The sequence below is a fragment of the Castanea sativa genome, chromosome 6, assembly GCF_040712315.1.
Source record: "Castanea sativa cultivar Marrone di Chiusa Pesio chromosome 6, ASM4071231v1".
Classification (NCBI taxonomy): domain Eukaryota; kingdom Viridiplantae; phylum Streptophyta; class Magnoliopsida; order Fagales; family Fagaceae; genus Castanea; species Castanea sativa.
This window is the reverse complement of record NC_134018.1, coordinates 5,256,285-5,275,297: the sequence shown is the minus strand read 5'-3', so window position 1 is coordinate 5,275,297 and position 19,013 is coordinate 5,256,285. Positions and strand designations below refer to the sequence as shown.

Genomic DNA, 19,013 nt, shown 5'->3' with positions numbered 1-19,013 from the left:
TCTGGTCCCTCAGTCCATATACTTTGGATAAATTTATACTCTCCCTTACTTATGTGACCCCTCGGATCACATGCCTTGAGGAAATTGACACTTGGTGAACCCACCAGGGATGGGACCAACATATGCATCACCACGTGAAAACAAGGACTCACCTTAGGCCTAGGCTAAAGGATTCCGAAGGTACATTAAGGTACTCTTAAAATAAGGTACTTTTTTCCTTCTAAGTGCCTTGTTTACCTTTGAGGACTTAGGCCTCCCTATTAATTACATAGTTTTTAGTACTAAGACATAGCCATTGTTTCTCATTATTTACATGGTTTTGCTTTATCTGAGTTAACAGCAAACCATCACCATTAGTTTTTGTTAAAGTAGGGGTGTACACCCTTAGAAGCATCATCAATTTAAGGTCTCAGCATGGGGCAAAACAATAGCTATAGCCAACCAGAGATATATATTGCAAGAAAAGTAAAATCCCACAAAGGCCAAAATCTATGTCCTTTCATTAATTGAGAAAAGAGATACATTAAACATGACAAACTGTCATGACGAAGGAACATTAAAAAAAAAAATAGAATAATGTTATTACAATAACAAAAGAAGAAAGGAAAGAGATCCTAAGCTACATCTTGGCCTTGGGAGGAGGGTCTTCCTTGCTGCCTAGCTGGGAGACATGTGGGTCAACGGCCTTGGGATCAGCCCCCTTGGATTTGGCCTCAACCTCCTTTGCCTTCTTTGGTCTCAAGAGAGACATCGTTGAGCTTGAGGGCAGCTTCTGGATCCTTGGCCTCTGACAGGGGCTCAAACTCCTTGCCTTTGCCCTTACCCTTCTCCTTTGGTCGAGGACCACCCTGGCCAACCCCCTTACTCTTGGCCACTTGAACCTCTTGGCCTTGGTCACCAGCTTGTCCAGGCCATTTGGAGACCTCAGGAGAAGGAAGAGAGGCCTAGGTGACAGGGGGTTGCTCACAGGAGGTAGGTGCAAGGACAGCGGGAGGCGGGAGTGCAGTTGGAACTTCATGAATATCTGGAGGGTAGTAGATGTTCTCAGCCTTCCTCCACTCCAATGTAGCAAGGACTCCTGCCATATTAAGGGCTTCTGTCCACACCATCTTGCAGTAGTCCCTGCAGACCTCAGCCAGCTCCTCCACCAAGCGGACCTCGGTTTCTTCCACCCCAAGGTTATAGGATGCTTGCATCGAGGCCTCTACGGCTTCTTTGATCATTCAAGTGGCTTTCTTGGCCTTGCCTAACTCCACCTTCAGCTCCAGGACCTGCTATTTTGCTGTGACCAACTCTATCTTAGTGTCATAGAGCTTTTTGCATTACTTCTCAGCCTAGTCTTAGGCATTCTTTAAGCTAGCCTCAGCACTCCTTTGCGCCCTTTCCTCAGCTGTCAGCTTTATGGTGAGCTCTTGGTTCTTTTGCTCAACGCCCCCCAAGGCCTTGTTAGCATCGACGCGAAGATTGGCCTCGACCCTAGCCTCATTCCAGGCGTCTTTCACCCATTGCTCGATAGTAAACACCTCTTGGATGGCCTGCACAAAAGCAACAAACAAGCACGCTATTAAAATAAAAAAAAATAAAATAAAATAAAATAAAATAAAATAAAAAAGAGAGAGATAACCCAACATGATGTCAGTAAGGCAGTCTAGAGAACTTACCAGGGCTAGATCCCTTTTCAGGGAAAGAAAGAGGTCTGGCTACCTCATTTTTTTCACCGTAGCCATATCTTTAGGCAAAAGAAGGGGCTACTCTAGGGCATCGGCCAGGTAGTGAGCATGCCCTTTCTAGAGCTCCCTAATGGTAGAGTTTCGGGGAATGGCTGCCCTATCCAGCTCCAGCCGAGGGTCCTAGGCGGGGTTTTGGTAGAGCACCTCAACCACGTCCTAGTCCTCCCTACTTTTAACTGAGGAGGCCACACCTTGCCCTTGGTTATTCTTTGCTATTTGGTGGACCACTTCCCCCTCCTCGGCTCCATCCTTCTCTTTCCTTTTCTTCTTCAACTTAGGTATGGGGAGCAGGCTACCTATAGGAGGAGGAGGAAGGGGCTGGGACACCGAAGCGTCTTTGGATGTGGTTCCCTTGGTCCTATCCGCAAGGAGATCTCTCGAGCCCCTTTTCCTGTTCAGAGCCATCTCCTTTTCTTCTTCCTCTGAGCTGTTGTCTATACGGGCAACTATGAGGCCGGGGGTGCGAACACCTGAAGTTCTGTCAAACTCATCCTCCACGTCCGTGATGTGAATTACAGGATCTCCCTACTCTTCCCTCCCTTCCACGAGTTGGAATTGGTCAATTTCTTCCTCGAGTGACAGGTGCGAGGAAGCAGTTTCTTCTCTCGGAGTCATTGTTTTAGGAGGAGCAAGTTGGGAAGGCCGGTCAACTTGCATGATGTCTTCTTGGGCTAGAAAACCAGGCACCAAGACATCTATAGGGGCTAGTTGAGGATCACCTTCTCTGATCGCGTTGCCTACCTCCTAAAAATTGTCAGGTAAGGGCTCGAAGTCAAGGATGAGGTGGATAGCTCTTAGTTGCCTGTCTTCACTCACAAACACCTCGGCTCTTAGCACCATATTAAGGTCCTCGACGATGAAAAAGTTGATGTTGGGAGCTATGTACCTTTTATCTACAAAAACAGCCGAGAAGTAAAATCACGGTTAGAATGACCTAAACCTAAAAGAACCACAAAACTAAGTCCCGTTTCAAAGGACCTAAACCTAGGGCACCCCTCCTAGCTCTCCCTCCCAGGTTGGGCAGTGAAGACCGTCATGCCATTCCCTAGAGTTGATTAAGTAGTCGTCATTTATGTCCTTGTTGGACTTGGGAAGACACGAGACAAGCCTAACAACTAAGGACCTAGACTTAAGGTAATACCCCTAGTCAGCAAGCGAATGACACTCGTACATCCAAACAACATCATGTCAGGTAAGATTCAAACTCATGTGCTCATTGAGAGCATTAACACTACCCAGGACCCTAAATAGGTTAGGCATGCATTGGTGGGGGCACAACATATGGGCGAGTAAGTAGTCCCAAGTGATGCTACCAATGGGGAGTGTCATTCTGCCTTCTATGAAGGTAATCATGGGGATGACGACCTCCCCCTCATTCCTATGGGTAAGCCATTGCCCTGGAGCACAGTATTGTAGGGAAACTCCCAGGGAATGTGGTATTTAGCCCTAAATCCCTCCATGCCAGCAAGAGAATCTACTAGGTGGGCAAATCTAACCATTAAAGCAAAATAAAGAGAGGCGAAGGAAATATTTGTGAAGAAGTAGAAAGCAGAAGGCCGAGAAGACTAGCCGAGGAGAAAATAGCCTAAAACGAAAAACTTACGAAAATAAGAACAAGGGACGCCTTAAGAGCTTCTCAAGAACTAGAAGATTTGGATAATCTTGGAAGCTTGGGAGCATAGGAAGTCTGGGGAGTTCAAAGATTTGTAAAGTAGGAAAAATGAACTTTCCAAGAGCCTTATATAGGAGGCGGATGTGGGTGGGAGTTATCCCACCCAAAATTCAAGGGGAAATGACAACCGTAGGATCTCTATCTCACCACAGGATGTGGGGAACAAAGTGCCGCCTGGAGTATTTAATGAGATGTTGCAAACTCCAAAGCATCAAGGACAGTTACAGGACATGTGAAGTGACATTCTCACATATCGGAGTCAGAGAAGTGTCTTAAATTAATTACCTGAAGTCAAAACCCCATTTCTCTCCTCGGATGGGAGGAAATCAATTGGAGTTTTGAGGGGTTGTTATGGGGTACAGGAATTCCAGTAAGGTCATTGCGCCACATGTCATACCCATGGCCAAGAAAGACCGTTATTTTACCGAGAAGGCCATGCCCTCGGACAGTAACGTCACATCAATAGCACGTCATCAGAGGAGGTCGTACTATAGAGAAAGAGCTTGGGGGAAAGGGCTAGAACTGACATGACTGAAGGGTTGGTGGCTGACACTACATTTAATGCATCCCACCAAACCTCCTAGCTGCATTTATATGGAGAAGACCCCTAAACAGTATTGTCTTGGTTGCCGCAGCTCATAAGGGGTTTGAGAAGGCGTTTGATGGGACAAGCACTCAAGTAGTGGCCTTGATAATCAACACATGGAGAGTTGAGATCATTTAAGGGGAGATATATAATGTATGGGATCCTCCAAAGGAAGGGGGGAGAAAAAGGTAGAAGAAAACACTGTAGAAGTAAGGACTAGACTTGTAATAAACTTCAATAAGGAAATATATAGAAGATTCAGTCTCCTCGGATTTTGCTGAGGATGATTTACCTTGAGCATAACAATTTTATTCTTTTTTTCTTTTCATCTGGGCTAACTGCCATTGTTGTCTGATTTATTAGAGCCTAATTTCCCAGCCCACTCTCTACAAATTTATTGTATTGAGCTCTTTGGGCCTAGATCATTTACCCTTTAGGCTTAGGCACTAAATCAGGTCCTTACACATATAATTTTTGTCTTACTAAAATGAAAACAAAATAATTTTCTTCAGGAATTCAAAAGGTAAGTTAGTGAAAATATTCATTTTTTTAATAAAATTTATGTACAACATTTTGTTTATCATTCATAATTTTCCTACCCTACATTCTGAAAAATCAAAAAACATATCTCAAAAATTTATGAAACTCAAAAAAACTACAATTCAAAATAAAATAAATGGAAAATAGAACTCACATCAAAGTCAAACTCCTTCTCTTGAATATGTATAACATAAAATGTGATGTGATCAAGTCTAAATATCCAATGCAAAATCAAATTGAATTTTTTTGATAGCACTTTGAAGTTACACAATAGAAACAGGTGGCTAAATCCAAGTAAAAGTGATGGTTGTAGCTTTATACATGACGATTATAATCTAATTCAAGAGTTCAATACCAAAGAGGAAAGATGTAGAGAAAAATTTTAGAAAAAAGAAGTATTGTGTAAATACTTTCATAATCTAATCCAACATGTGAATAATGAATAGATAAATAAATAATATTAAGCACAAAATTGATTTTTTTTTTAAATCTTAAAAAATACACTAATGAGATAGGATGATAAAGAGTAATATAAAATATTGTTCTTCAACTATATAAACTTTCTTCATTATATTGTTCAAATTATCTTGTTGTTTTCCAAATAAAAAATGAAAAAAAAAACTTGCAGCAAGGAACACGCATGAATTAGTTGATAATAGGATAATGGGGTTGCAAACCTTTAGTAGGAGATCTGTAACGTGCTTGGTTTGGACCACTCCTATGGGGCAGTTGTCAGGTTGTATTTTTTTCACCATCAAAAATTAAGCGAGACTAGTGAATACCTTTTTATAGACATTTATTCTTGATTGATTTCATTTTTCAGTTATAAAAATCTAATTTAAAGTATGAACATGTAAAGAAAAAATTATATGTAAATTTAACTGCCAAAGATTAAAATGTAGAAACAATATTTTTATTTTTATTTTTCACTAATTTATCATTCATTTATAGCATCAAAATTAATGTAGATCACTATGTAAAGTTAAAAATGCCTAAGATTCTTCTAAAAATAAAATGTCTAAGATGAATTTGGGAAATCAATCTATTTATATATTTGATATTTTCAAAAAAATTAAAGTTAAAAAATAAGTAAGAAAAAAAAAATAATGTGGCAAGTGAGATGGCTCAACAGTAGCGTAACAATAATAAATGTTACGCTTTATCTTTTAGATATAATATAGATATAGATTTTTCACTCATTTATCATTTACTTATAGCATCAAAATTAATATAGATGAATATATAAAGTTAAAAACGCTTAAGATGAATTTGTAAAATTAATCTATTTATATATATATTTTTTTTAATATTTTCAAAAAGAAATTAAAGTTAAAAAAATAAGTATAAAAAAAATAATGATGTGGCAGGTGAGGTGGCTTAGCAGAAGTGTAGTAACAATAAGCCACCTCACCTGCCACATAATTATTATTTTTTTACTTATCTTTTAACTTTAATTTTTTTAAAAAAATATTATATATATATATATATATAGATTCCTTGGTAGATTTGGTCAAATTCAAATTATAGATCTTTTAAAACAATCCAAACAAGGTATTTGGATTTAATCACTCAAATCCAACTCCACAAGCTCAAATCTTGTTATCCAAATGCACCACATGAATTAACTACTGACTTACTAAACCGTGCTAAATGCCTGTATGACCATCATAACGTATAAAGTTGTTTGATGTGTAATTTGATTCTAGTGCAACATTGAAAGTGTGCAATGATAAAATAAATTCAAAGCATATATAGTTGGTTTCTTATATTTCTATAATATTTATGATGGTACAAGTAGTAAGGTTTGATTCATCAGAAGCACTAGGACGTTTTCATGTGTTATACCTTCTGTAGTTTAAGTTCAATTTTTCTAGTTCATTAGTGCAACTTGAGCCATTCAATTATAAGATGGCAAGCAGTCTAGGGATGCTCATGAGTAGGGTATGAATCAGGTATATTCATACCCTATCCGAAAAGTTTGCCCATGAATACCCGAATATCAATACTCATTAGTATCCATACCTGAATCTTACCCAAACTTATTATCCATGGATATTTATACTCTACTTGAAATCTATTTAATTGTTTTTAATCCAAAACATTTTAATTTAAAAACTAACTAATAACTTTATCTTAAAAAAGAAAAAACTAATTAATAAAAAATTTTAAAAAATTATTGATTAGTTTGTATCTGATTTTTTTTTTATTGATATAGAGATTGAAATTTTATTAGATAAAATATTTAAAAAATAAAATAAAATAAGTTTACATAACCTCTTCTTCTGCAACATTGAAGAAGAAGTCGCTCCGCACCGGTCGTAGTTGTTCAAAGAGTCTCAACAGAGCTTCGCTCTCTTCGGCGTCAAGGCGGATCTGGTATAATTTTCTTCGTTTGAGCTCTGATTGATGGAATTCATGGATGAAATGGAGATTTAGAAGCTTTTGTTTTGTCTTTCTTTTTTTTCTTTTTTCTTTTTTGAGGTAAATAGGTAGAAAATTTTATTAATATGAAAAAGATGAAAGGTAAATACAAGGGAGTATATGCCCTGTTTCAGCATGCCGAAAACAGAGGATAAAGATACAAACAAATAAACTGAAAATAGTAATTGCATGGTATTTGATCCTTCGTAGGCTTCACTATTGACCCTCTGCCTCTCTATCCTGTTGCTGTGCCTGCATGAATCTCTGGTATTCTTGCAAATAGCTTTTGTTGTTCTTGAAGCATAGTTTTCCGTCAAATAAAGGTTTCCGAGTGAAAATTCGGGCTGGAATTTGAATCTCCGTGCTCAAGCTCGCAGAATTAGAAGGTAAATTGAGTGTCTTTGGAACTTTCGTTTGACGTGTTTGTTTCGTCGGAAAAAATTGTCCCTGGAAAATTCTCTCCTGCGAACGTTAACTTTTTAAGTGTAAAAAGATTTTGCTTTATTTGTTTTTTTTGTAGACAAAAGAGTTCTCTCCTTTTTTTCAAAATTTTGGGCTTTTTTTTAGGGTTGTATTTAATCAAAGAATTGAGCTTAAACCCAGTCCGTTTGCTGAGAAATTGGTTGGATAGTCAACAAAGGCCGAGCACCACACAGGAGTTGATCTCATGCATTCGTCATGTCAAGTGTTGAATGCGTAGGCCATTGACCCTCTGTGGCGGTCTTCTAAAAACTCCAAAAGTCAAAACAAGGCCATTAATAAAAACCTATGGACGAAATTTTAAGGGAAGATTGGTGGGGACGTTGTAGGAGAAATTATAAGGATAAAAGGGTCAAGCTGTGCAAAGTTGGTAGAAAAAGAATATTTATTTAGAATGAGTAATGATAGAAAGGAAAAAGCAAGAGCATTTTTTTTGAGAATGGAAGCATGCTACTGGAAAAGCTGATTGCCATTTGTAGTGGCAAGTCCATTCCCATTCGTAGCTTCTCCGATGAAGAGCTCAAGCAGGCAACCAACAACTATGATGCTCGTCTTGTTATAGTCCAAGATGAGTTGTACTGGAAATGGTACAAGGGTTCACTCGACGGCCGACTTGTTTCGATTAGGAAATTTGAAGGCGGTGTACACGTTATAGAAGGCCGGGGATTGTCCAACTACACCATCAATGATCTAGTGATTTCTGCAAACATGAGCGCTCACAACAATGTACTAAAGCTTATAGGGTGCTGCCTCGAGACTCGACCTCCCATTTTATTACATTAATTTGCTGCAAATGGTAGCCTTGCCAATCGAATTCAGGGCACCCGTGGCAGTCAACAACATCAACCATTAACATGGGTAAGCAGGTTAAAGATTGCAAGGGAGATTGCTCATGCAATTTCATATCTCCATACTGCATTCTCTAGACCCATCATCCACAGGGATAAAGATATGCGGAATATCTTCTTAGATCAACATGATGTTGCCAAGTTATCCAACTTCGAACTTTCTATATCAGTCCCCGAAGGTGAAACTCACGTTCAAGTTGATATCTTGTCTTGGTATGTAGGGTACATGTCCCCAGAATACTTCGCTACAGGTAAGGTAACAAACAAAGTTGATGTTTATAGCTTTGGCGCACTTCTTTTAGAACTTGTAACTGGTCAAAATTCAAATGATTTTACCCAATTGAATAATGGAGAATGTGTGGACTCCTCCAAACCAAAAAAAGAGCGTGTTGGATTAGTAGTATGAATGCAAAATAGTGCTCAAGGTCGTTGCATTGTGGATCCTACAATCTTGGCAGGGGAAGGGAGAGCTAGTACTATAGAGCAACAATTGCAAGCAGTGGTAGACCTTGCCTTCAAATGTAGAAAAAGAGAATCGGAGATAAGACCAACTATGGTGGATGTTACCAAAGAACTCATGCGGATTGAGAGGCTTGTCCTATAATCATGTTTTTTAATCATCATTTTTCAGTTAATCGCACGCCATACTTGGCTCAGTATAGCTTTATCTGTATAGCTTTATCTATATAACTTTATCTTATTACTTTTGATGTTATTTTTGGAGAAGCAATAAGGAAAACAGGTTGTTGGTAAGGGTCCAGATCAATACAATTAATACCCCGATCCGAATGCAATGAAGCTTGATACTGAGATATTCAAGTTGAATCCATGCCATGATATTGATCTAAATTTCAACCATATACACCCTTTTACATTTTCAAAAGCTTAATGAGACAATGACATGTATACGGTTCTACATGGAAATCATCAGGCACTTTCTCCATATAGCGCTAATATTCAATACTAACTCCATACTGTGGTCATATTTTCAACAACAGTTAGCATTACCTCTTTTGTCATATGGAGGAAAGGATGAGACCCACAAATGCTAGTCATAAACAATCATCCATCCTTATTCCTTAACATTGTTTCCTCTTTTTTGCCTGCTCTCCTTTAACTTAATGTTCATGTCATATAGCATCGAAACAACTTAATTGCTGTGCCTAATTTTCCTTTCTTTGTCAAGGCTTTTATAAATGTCTCCCGCGTTAACATATCTGGCTCACATTTATATACAATAATGTAAGGTTGAAATTTATCAACCATTGTGTTCGCTTTATTCCGTGCCAATTTGCTTGTACGTAATTCAGCACTCAAAAATCTTGTATTTAGGTGGAATTCATGTAAGGGTAGTGTGTGAGAAAGTGTGAAGAAATGTTCAAGAATGTGTAACAAAACAAGGACTCGCGGTTAGATCTCGCGGGTGGCTCGCGGCTTGCAAGCCGCTAGATGATGCACACGAGTGAAGCGTGCTGAGAAGGTGAACAGTCACGCCAACTGTAGCACTACAAGACAAAAGGTCTAGTCTAGCCATTCTGTTTGCTTGCGACTTGAACTCGCAACTCAGTTAAGTCACGAGGTCAAGCCGCCAGCCAGCCAGCCCTGTTTGAGAAAATCTGACTCTTCGCATTCCTTTCTCACCCCAGTATAAATACCCCTTATACCCACGAAATGTAGAGAGCTTCTAGAGAGAATTTTGAAAGAAAAACCCTAGAGAAAAACAAGATTGATTCATCCACAATCTTCATATAGAGACTCTTCAAATTCCTCTACTCTCTTGCTCTCCATTGTTACATCCTTGAGAGGTCCATTACCAAAACATTTTCTCACCATACCCATATCTGTGAGAAGACTGTTTGGTGCTTTGGGAAGCAGTTAAGAAGTGACCAATTTCATATTGGTTAAGGCTATGGGCTGTAGCGGAATCCGGTAAGCTAAAGAAAAAATAGGTTCGGCGCAACCTCGTTAGAGTAGGAGTTTGGAGGACTTAGGTACACTAAGTAGATTAGGCTTGGAGGGTCTTTTGTTGTCCATGTATCCCAACTACATTCTCTAGTGGATTATTGACCGCTTGGAGGGCGACGGAGAGATTTTACGCTAAGAGCTTCGGTTTCTTCTTCGATAACACATCGTTGTGTTGTCCTTGTATTTGCATCTCTCTTCCCTTAATCTTTGCCATTTAATTTCTGTTGTGGATGTGATTTTATTTGGTTTGGATTATGTTATCAATTCTGTATTAGCTTATTTACATTTTCCGCACGTAAACTGTTTGTCTATAAACTTGAATTGGTATTTTGTTATTTGGGGGTCTAAACGTTCAAACGTGTTTTACACACTTTTTGAACTTTCAAATAATTTCCAAAACCTTTTTGCCTCATACATTCCCCAATATGCACCAACCATTGAGAATGATATTCTATTGCTACCAAAACTCATTTCAGTTCGAGTGAAACAAAGTTTCAACAGCTTCCACATGCTTATACCGATATAATTAATGACATTAAAAACTTCTGAAACGCAACCAAGTCACTCTCCAATCCAAACTCTTTTCTCCTATTGAATACACCAATTGTTTACTCCACTTTATGAGCAGCCGCAAATCTATTAAGCAAAACACCATGCGTCCCTTCATTGACAAGTACCTTTCTCTTTGACATTTCATCGAGCACTTGGAGCTGCTCCTCGAAACGTTGTGATTTCTGAAGGATGACAAGAGTCTCATTGTAAACACTACACCCAAGTGAATGCCCACTTCCTTCTCCAACCTTTCTACAAACCCAGTTGAAAAAAATACACAAGCTTATCTCCAATCTGAACAATGTCGTTGAAGCACTTTCAGGACCAAGTCCTCAGTCAGCGTAAGCTAGCATAGAGATCGAGAGCTTGCTCAATTATCTCCACCAGTTTGTCCCTTAAATTTAGGAGGTTTTGAACAAAAATGGTCGGTTGGTCATCTGGGTCTTGTTGAAAGTTGAAACTCGATGGAATTGTCAGAATTTGCAATTGAATGCACAAACCAAGTTGTGTTGGTTATGCCCAGGAAATTACATTTGATTATTTTGGAAAAAAGTTTCAGCTTTTGGGTTATTTGAGCCATGTAAATCGAGCCAAGGAAATCAAGGGGCTTGTGTGAAATGGGAAGGTGAGAAGGATGGTTTCTGGGTTGGGTACTTGGGTTTGGAAATTGGAATTGAATTTCTGTTGGATGTTTTCTTGGTAAAATATATTCTCAATAGTTAGGAAAATGTTCTTTTACTGTTGGAGAGTGTACTGCTTTGCATAACATCTTTCGAGGGAAAATGCCCATGCACTGCCTCCCCTGACATGAGCCCTAAAAAGCCTAAGGCTATGTTCGGGTGGATTTTAGGGGATGGAAAAAAAATAAAAATAAAAATAAAAACAAGAAAAAATAAGGGAGAAAATAAGTGGAAAAAGTTCTTAGTTGAGAGGGGAAGAGAAAAGTGGTGAAACACACAAGTTTTCTCTTCTCTCTTTTCAAAATACAATCTCTAAATTAGAGAAAAAATTTAAGTGAAAAGTAAAAAAAATATTTGAACAAAACTGCCCCCACCTCTTTTAGTGTTTTTGGCTTTTTTTTTTTACTTTTTCTTTGTAATGGTGACTTTTTGTTTTTGTTTTTGTTTTTTTTTTCTTTTTTCTTTCTTTGGTTTTGTCAGGTGGTGGGTTCTTTTTCTTTTCCTTCTTTTTTTTCTTAATTTTTTTTTTTATTATTTTTTTAAGAAAACACTTTTGGATAATTTCTTATGCTATTTTTTGAAATGTCCACTTGCATCTATACACAATTTTTTTAAAAAGTATAATGTATTATTTTTTGTTTTATTTAAGAGGGACATGATGGTAAATTTATACAAAATTTATTTTCAACCAAACCAAAAAGTTTTCCATCCCTCTACTTTTCCACCCTCTCAACCAAACACAAATAAGGAAAACTAAAAACTTTTCTATCCTCCTACTTTTCCATTCTCCCTCTATTTTCTATCTTCCCACTTTTCCATACTCCCAACCAATCAGACCCTGAAGACGGTGCACGTAGAAATGTAAGATAAGTTAGATTAGCTTATTAGGCATAATAAAACCTGAATTTATGATTCAATTCGTCTAAAATAAAAGGAGGAAAAAGAGTAAAAATGAGTTACCTAAGAAGATATCTCTTGCGTCAATCTCATGCACATTATGTGAGACTCACGTATGAGTTACATTGGATGTATATGAAAATTTTGCAATACATGCGTCCGTTTCACGCCCATGGTTGCAAAATGACCATACTAACAACTATCTTGTTGTTAGTATGGCCATTTTTTAGAAGACATGACTTACAAGCAATTTTCGACTTGGAAACAACAATGCTTATATGTGTTAAACCATTTTTGCCCTTGATAATTACTTTAGCAGATAATTTATTCCCAAGTCTTATTTACTAGCCAAAAATACTAGTTGAATAATTGTTTGCAAGCTTCTTTATATTTTTTTCCACCATTTATCAACTCATACATGTGTCATGTATGACAAGAAGCAACATAGGTCAATAACCTCTAACTATTGGGAATGACTTTCAAGGAAAAAATATTCATAATTTCACAAGAATAAGGGACTCAATTTAAAAAAAAAAAAACTTGGCATCATTATACCACAATTGTATAATTGGAATGCCTAATGATTCACATTTTCTTCCTGGCACAAATATAAGTGCCTCCTTAATGCAAATGCACCATTGTATCTTTCTTAGAGCACCAGCATTGAATGGGCTAAACCCATTCTCTATGCCAAATTATAAAGTAGTATAGCATTGAGGCCCAAAACCCTTCTCCATTGAAAGTTGTACAATACCAGAATTGTAAAAAAAAAAATGCAATTGAGCTACAGTGCGATTCTAAATGTAGAATCGCACTGTAGCTCAATGGTATAAAAAAAAACTATTTTTTATTCGATTGTGATCTTCTCTCTCTGATCATTTCTGCTCTATTTTCTCTCTTTCTTTCTACCTTTCTGTCTTTCTTTCTACTCTCTCTTCTTCATGGTCTCTCTTCTTCACGGCATGGAGACAACAGCGTGGAGGCTTGATCAGCTGTTGTGGTAGAGGTGTGGAGGTCGTGGGTTTGTTCATGGGTTTCCGGCATTTGGGTCGGATTTGGGTGACGTTTGGGTCGGATTTAGGTTGGCGTTTGGGGGATTTGTTCCGATGGGTTTGATGATGGATTTTGATTTTTGATTTTTGATTTTGATTTGGCTGGATTTTGCTCAGCAGAGGTGGGTGGTGTGACCAAGAATGGTGGAGATTGGCGTGGGTTTTGACGAGATCGGCGTAGGTGGGTGGTTTTTTTTTTTTTTTTTTCCTGGGTTTGCTGGTATATGTGATTAGCGTTGTGGTGGCTGTGGCGTTGTGATCGGCGTGGGTGTTGACAACAGTGGAGATCGGCGTAGGTGGGTGGTTTTTTTTTTTTTTGGGTTTGTTGGTATATGTGATCGGCGTAGGTGGGTGAGAAATAAACTAATAGAAGATTCGGGAATGAAGATAAAATTGAGAAAAAACAAAAAAAGAAAAAATATATTCTATTGTGAAAATATATTATTTTAATGAATAGAATAGAAAAATAGAAGTTTTGATGTTGAGTGTATTGAAAAAAAGTATTGTATAATTGATAAAGTGATTTTTTGATAGTAAAATAAGATAGAATTGAGAAAAATGAATGTGGATGCTTTCATACAACAGAAATGTCAACTTAATATGACATCATTATTCTCACTTAATAATAAGAGTGTTATTTCTACTATTGTAGGTTACATTTTTCACACACTTAGGCCAAAAAATAAATTTAAAAAAAAATTAATTAATTCTTAGGAGAATTCACATAGTTGAAATTTATTATATAATATTTTAAATATACAGTTTTTTAGAACTCAATTTAAAAAAAAAATCAAAATAAAATATATTTTAGCACACTTTAAAAAAAAATTAGCAAAAAAACTAGATAAAGACACAGATGTCCCTGCTAATACTTTCAACCTTATTTAACTAAAAAGGACAATGCTCTAAATTATAGTTGAGTACTGTTGTGGGAGTACGTGTACGAATCTAGAATATTTGTGCCTATATATAAGAACAATATACAAGAAACCCAGGTAGCCACAAAGGAGAATACATATTCATAAATCATAGTACTTAGTTGAGAGCTTGTAGAGCAACATCGTTGTAGCCATGGCTGCTCTTTTCAATCTCTTTCTTCTTTCTTGCTTCACTTTGCTGTGCTTCATCACTAGCTATTACTACATCTTTAACCACCACAAAACCTAAGCCGAAGCGGTGGGTCACCAGACTCATCCACCATAACTCGGTTTACCCTAAGGCCACTGTATCAGACTGAGCTAGACATGCCATAGACAGTTCACATGCATGTTTAGCTTACATATGGAAGAAGACTCAAGGGTTTTCTCTAGCGATAGATGATACTCGCTCTGGAGTTTTTGCATAGGATAAGCCTGAAGGGTATATGGCCAATATATCCATTGGTACGAACCTCCTTCTCCACAGCTCCTAATCATGGACACAGGCAGTAGTCTATCATGGACTCAGTGTCAACCTTGCACTCACTGTTTTCCCCAAGCTGTTCCAATTTTTACTCATTCCATGTCTTCTACGTACAGTGTTGTATCTTGTAACAATCCTCAATGCTTACAAGCTCCTAGTGACAATTACGAACCTTCACGTTGCTCCTTCAAACAAAACTATGTTGAGGGCACCACCGTATCTAGAAGTCTTGGCACTGATAAGCTCACATTTGATACCTCTGATGAAGGAATATCATCGGTACCAGAATTGCTTTTGGGTTGTGCAACTAGTGTTGGTGTTTTCAGTGGCCAGTGTAGCTGAATGCTTGGACCTGGGGCCATGGTTTTAAAACCCGGACCGAACCGTACGGTCCGATCGAAAAACCTGCCAACCTCTAATTTTGCGATTTTTTTTTAGCTTCAAGAACCGTCTTAGGCGAAAAAAGCAGAGATCCGTACGAACCATGGTCGGACCGTACAGTTCTGAGAACCAGGACCGGTTTTGGAGGTTCGGACGGTTCCTTCTTTTCGGCAAAGGTTCGACCAATAATACTTCAACAATACTTTGGGTTTTTTCAAATCTGAAACCTTTTAGAAAAATAAAAATAAAAAAACAGAGAAGAAGAATCAGTAGAGGAAGAAGAAGACAACGAAGAAGAAGGAAAAAAGTAAAAATGAAGAAATCAACCCTCACAGGTCAAAAAGATGACGAAGCAAGAGTGGCTCCACGAAGCAGTAGCTTCTTCTTCTTTCTTCTTTTTCTTTTTCTTCTTCTGCTGTCCGGCTCCACTCCTCTGTAATCACAAATCTCCTCTCTTTCTTTTTTTTTTGGCAGGACACTGCTGCGTAACTTATATGCAGTTTCTCTTTGTTTTATATTTATATTTAAGTTTCCTAAAAGCCTCCACACGTGACTACAGCAGTACAGCCTGGCAATTGTATTGGGAAGGTTGAAAATTTGAATTTGTGAATAGAAAAGAGCTGAACGTTCAGCCTTGGGAGGTACATGATATGACTTGATGATAATAAAAATTATTGTACTGTGTATTGCTATCCACAAGTTCTTATATTATAATAATTATTGTATTATTATTATTATTATTATCAAAGTTTTACTAATTAACATATAAATAAATAAATACTATATCTATATTTGCTTAAGATATGATTTTTTTTTTTTGTAAAAATTATGATATGAAAAATATATTTGAAATATGGATCTTTATTTTAATTGAACGATTTTAGTTAATTTTTTAATTTATACTAATTTAACTTATTTATTTATATTTTAAACAATTATTAATTAATTATGACATCATCACAGTTTGATTCCGATTTAATTTCGGTTCAACCTTAAAAACTTTGAACCACTCTTTTTTACGGTTTTATAAACGGTCCGGGTTTTAAAACTTTGTTTGGGCTAAGAAAATATCATTGGTAAATCAATTGGGTTCTAAATTCTCTTACTGCTTTTGCGCTATAAGGGATCCTCACTATATTCATAACCAGTTGATTTTTGGAGATGGGGCAATAATAGAAGGCCCTTCTACCTCACTTGATGATTTTGGTGGCTTCTACTTTGTAAACTTGGAAAGCATCAGTGTGGGTGAGAAAAAGCTCGATATTTTGCCTAATATATTCAAAATTACTCCAGATGGAGTTGGTGGAACTGTAATTGATTTGGGATCAACATTTACCTATCTAGTGAAAGATGCATTCAATGCACTTAACACCGAAGAACGAAAATTGAGAGAGGGCTTGATAGCATTTGCTTCAAGAATGAGCTTCACAACTCCTGCTGCTACAATGGGGTTATCACGACTGTACTTGCTGGGTTTCTAGCAGTTACCTTCCATTTTGAAAATGGAGTTGATTTGGTGTTAGACATAGAGAGCTTGTTTTATAAGACAAGTCCAAACTATTTTTGCATGGCTGTGCTTGCGAGTGATATGAACGACATGAGTCTTATTGGAGTACTAGCTCTACAGAGTTATAATATTGCCTATGATATTGTGGAAAAATAGGCTCTTGCCCTTAATTTTTAAACAATGTACAGCTTGTCCATGTTTTCAAACTATTTAGGCATATGTTCCTGTTTTGGAACTCGATTTTCTAAAAATTAAATTCCCCTTATAACTTGAGTTTTCTTATTACCAATCCAATTATTACTGATCGATATTTCGAGTTTTCTTGTTAGTGCTGATCAATATCAATTGAGAAATTATTAGTACTGATCGGTACTAATTGAAATCTAATTTCCCTTCAGAAAATACTAAAAAATTGTTACGATTTTTAGAAGCGACTTGAATCACATTTTTTACTCTACAAATATTGAAATTTGATTTTCTCTATTTTTGGAAAAGTTGTTGAGAATTAAATTTCCTTTTAAAAGACATCAATTTTGAATCAATCGGAATTATGAGCAAAAAGTTATAGCTAAAACACTAGACAAGTGTAGAAGATAACTCGGAAATGGTAAAGTCGAGTTATAAGGAAAACTCGATTTTCTAAAAATCAAGTTCCAAAAGAGAGACACGCTACTATATAGTTTCAAAATAGGCATAAATTATTGCATAATTTAAAAATTAAGGGCAAAAGCCCATGTTCCCCATGATATTGCTGGGAAAACAGTTTCTATCCAAAGGATAGACTATGCACTCTTAGAGTTATAACCATGGAAGATGTGGTTGGATGGTTTATTATATTTTTAATTTTTTGAATTTTCTAGAATAAGATTTTATTGTTGTTTATTAGTTTTAAGTATTTGGTGGAGTTGTTAAGTCAAATAATAAGATCTATTTTTGTTTAGTATATTGATATAATGGTTTTCAAAATAATCTTCATTGGACATTAGTTTTTTGGTGCCTTTAATTAAATTGACTATTATCATATATGAGATTCCTCTTGGGCCCTTCTGTGGGAGACTGCACCCTCGGCCCGTTTTTGGTATTAGGCCAACCCATGTGAATGGGTGGAGTCGTGTTATGCCTCTCAAAATAGAGGTTCGATTGATTACATTTTCTCTTTTAGATTAAGGGTTTTAAAATGGAGTTGCTACTTACGTAATTATTGGAATAAATAAAAAAACCAAAATTGAAAAATTCCTCATTTTATTAATTTGAAAATGAATTTACATTGATCATAAGAAATTACATGGTTTTGGTCATAAATACAATCTAAGATAAAGTATATGGCTTTGTTTCCTAGTTATAATATAAAAATTGAAAATTACATAGATAAGAATTGATCTATCAACCCTTGATCTAAGCTCGAAGGCTATGTTACAAAGTGGAAAGGTATTAGGTACTCACCTTGCTCGGTAAAACTGGTCTTGTAGACTATGGTGACCAACATTCATGTCATATCATTCAAATCAATCAATTGCATGTTGAATTTAATGTGTGTGTATGTGATAAACCCTAATTCCCTTTATTAATCATTGAATTTTGATTGAAAAAAATAAATTCTAGTGAATGTGTGTGAATGGCGATATCCTAGATCAAGAATTTGAGACAATTATGTGTGTGCAAACCCTAATTATGTGTGTTCAAATCAATCAATTGCATGTTGAATTTAATGTGTGTGCATGTGATAAACCCTAATTCCCTTTATTAATCATTGAATTTTGATTGAAAAAAATAAATGTTAGTGAATGTGTGTGAATGGTGATATCCTAGATTCAAAGATTTGAGATAATTATGAAACTAACATGTTTTTTATATTTTGGATATGGATTTAAGATCAAAGCTAGTGTTATGCATGAACATGTGATGAACAACCAAGAACATGTGAAGAATGCATATGAACATTTAAGAACATTCAAACATATTCAAGGAATTTAAATAATCACTCGCATGCTCTAATCTTAAATTCTCATCATAGTAATAAAAAAAACAAGTTAAAGAACAAGATTATACCTACATGCAAGATCCACTCAATGGAGGTCCTAAGGGTGGAGTAGAAAAGAAGAACCAGGAAAGGGAGAGTGTGTCTCACTCAATAATTTGAGTCTCAACAAAACTATTTTACTTCACTAAAACTCAAGAAGGGAGAATAGAGGGTGTTTTTTGTGTCTTGGAATGGAGGAGAGGGGAGTTTATATAGTAGTGGTAGAGAAAATATGAATGGAAGGGCTTTTAATGATGGTTGACAAAGGATCAAAGAGAATC

The 19,013-nt window shown here is 36.6% G+C and overlaps 1 long non-coding RNA gene and 1 pseudogene across 1 annotated transcript; one reads left to right on the top strand and one right to left on the bottom strand.

Annotated features, from left to right (window-relative positions):
• Positions 1–7,823: 7,823 nt before the first annotated feature.
• Positions 7,824–8,881, top strand: LOC142639005 (serine/threonine-protein kinase ZRK1-like; annotated as a pseudogene).
• A 5,538-nt stretch (positions 8,882–14,419) lies between these two features.
• Positions 14,420–15,617, bottom strand: LOC142637897 (uncharacterized). The gene is made up of 2 exons (XR_012844930.1): positions 15,539–15,617; positions 14,420–15,432 (listed from the first exon to the last, which is right to left on the bottom strand). It is a non-coding gene; the product is annotated as an uncharacterized LOC142637897 (long non-coding RNA).
• Positions 15,618–19,013: the final 3,396 nt, after the last annotated feature.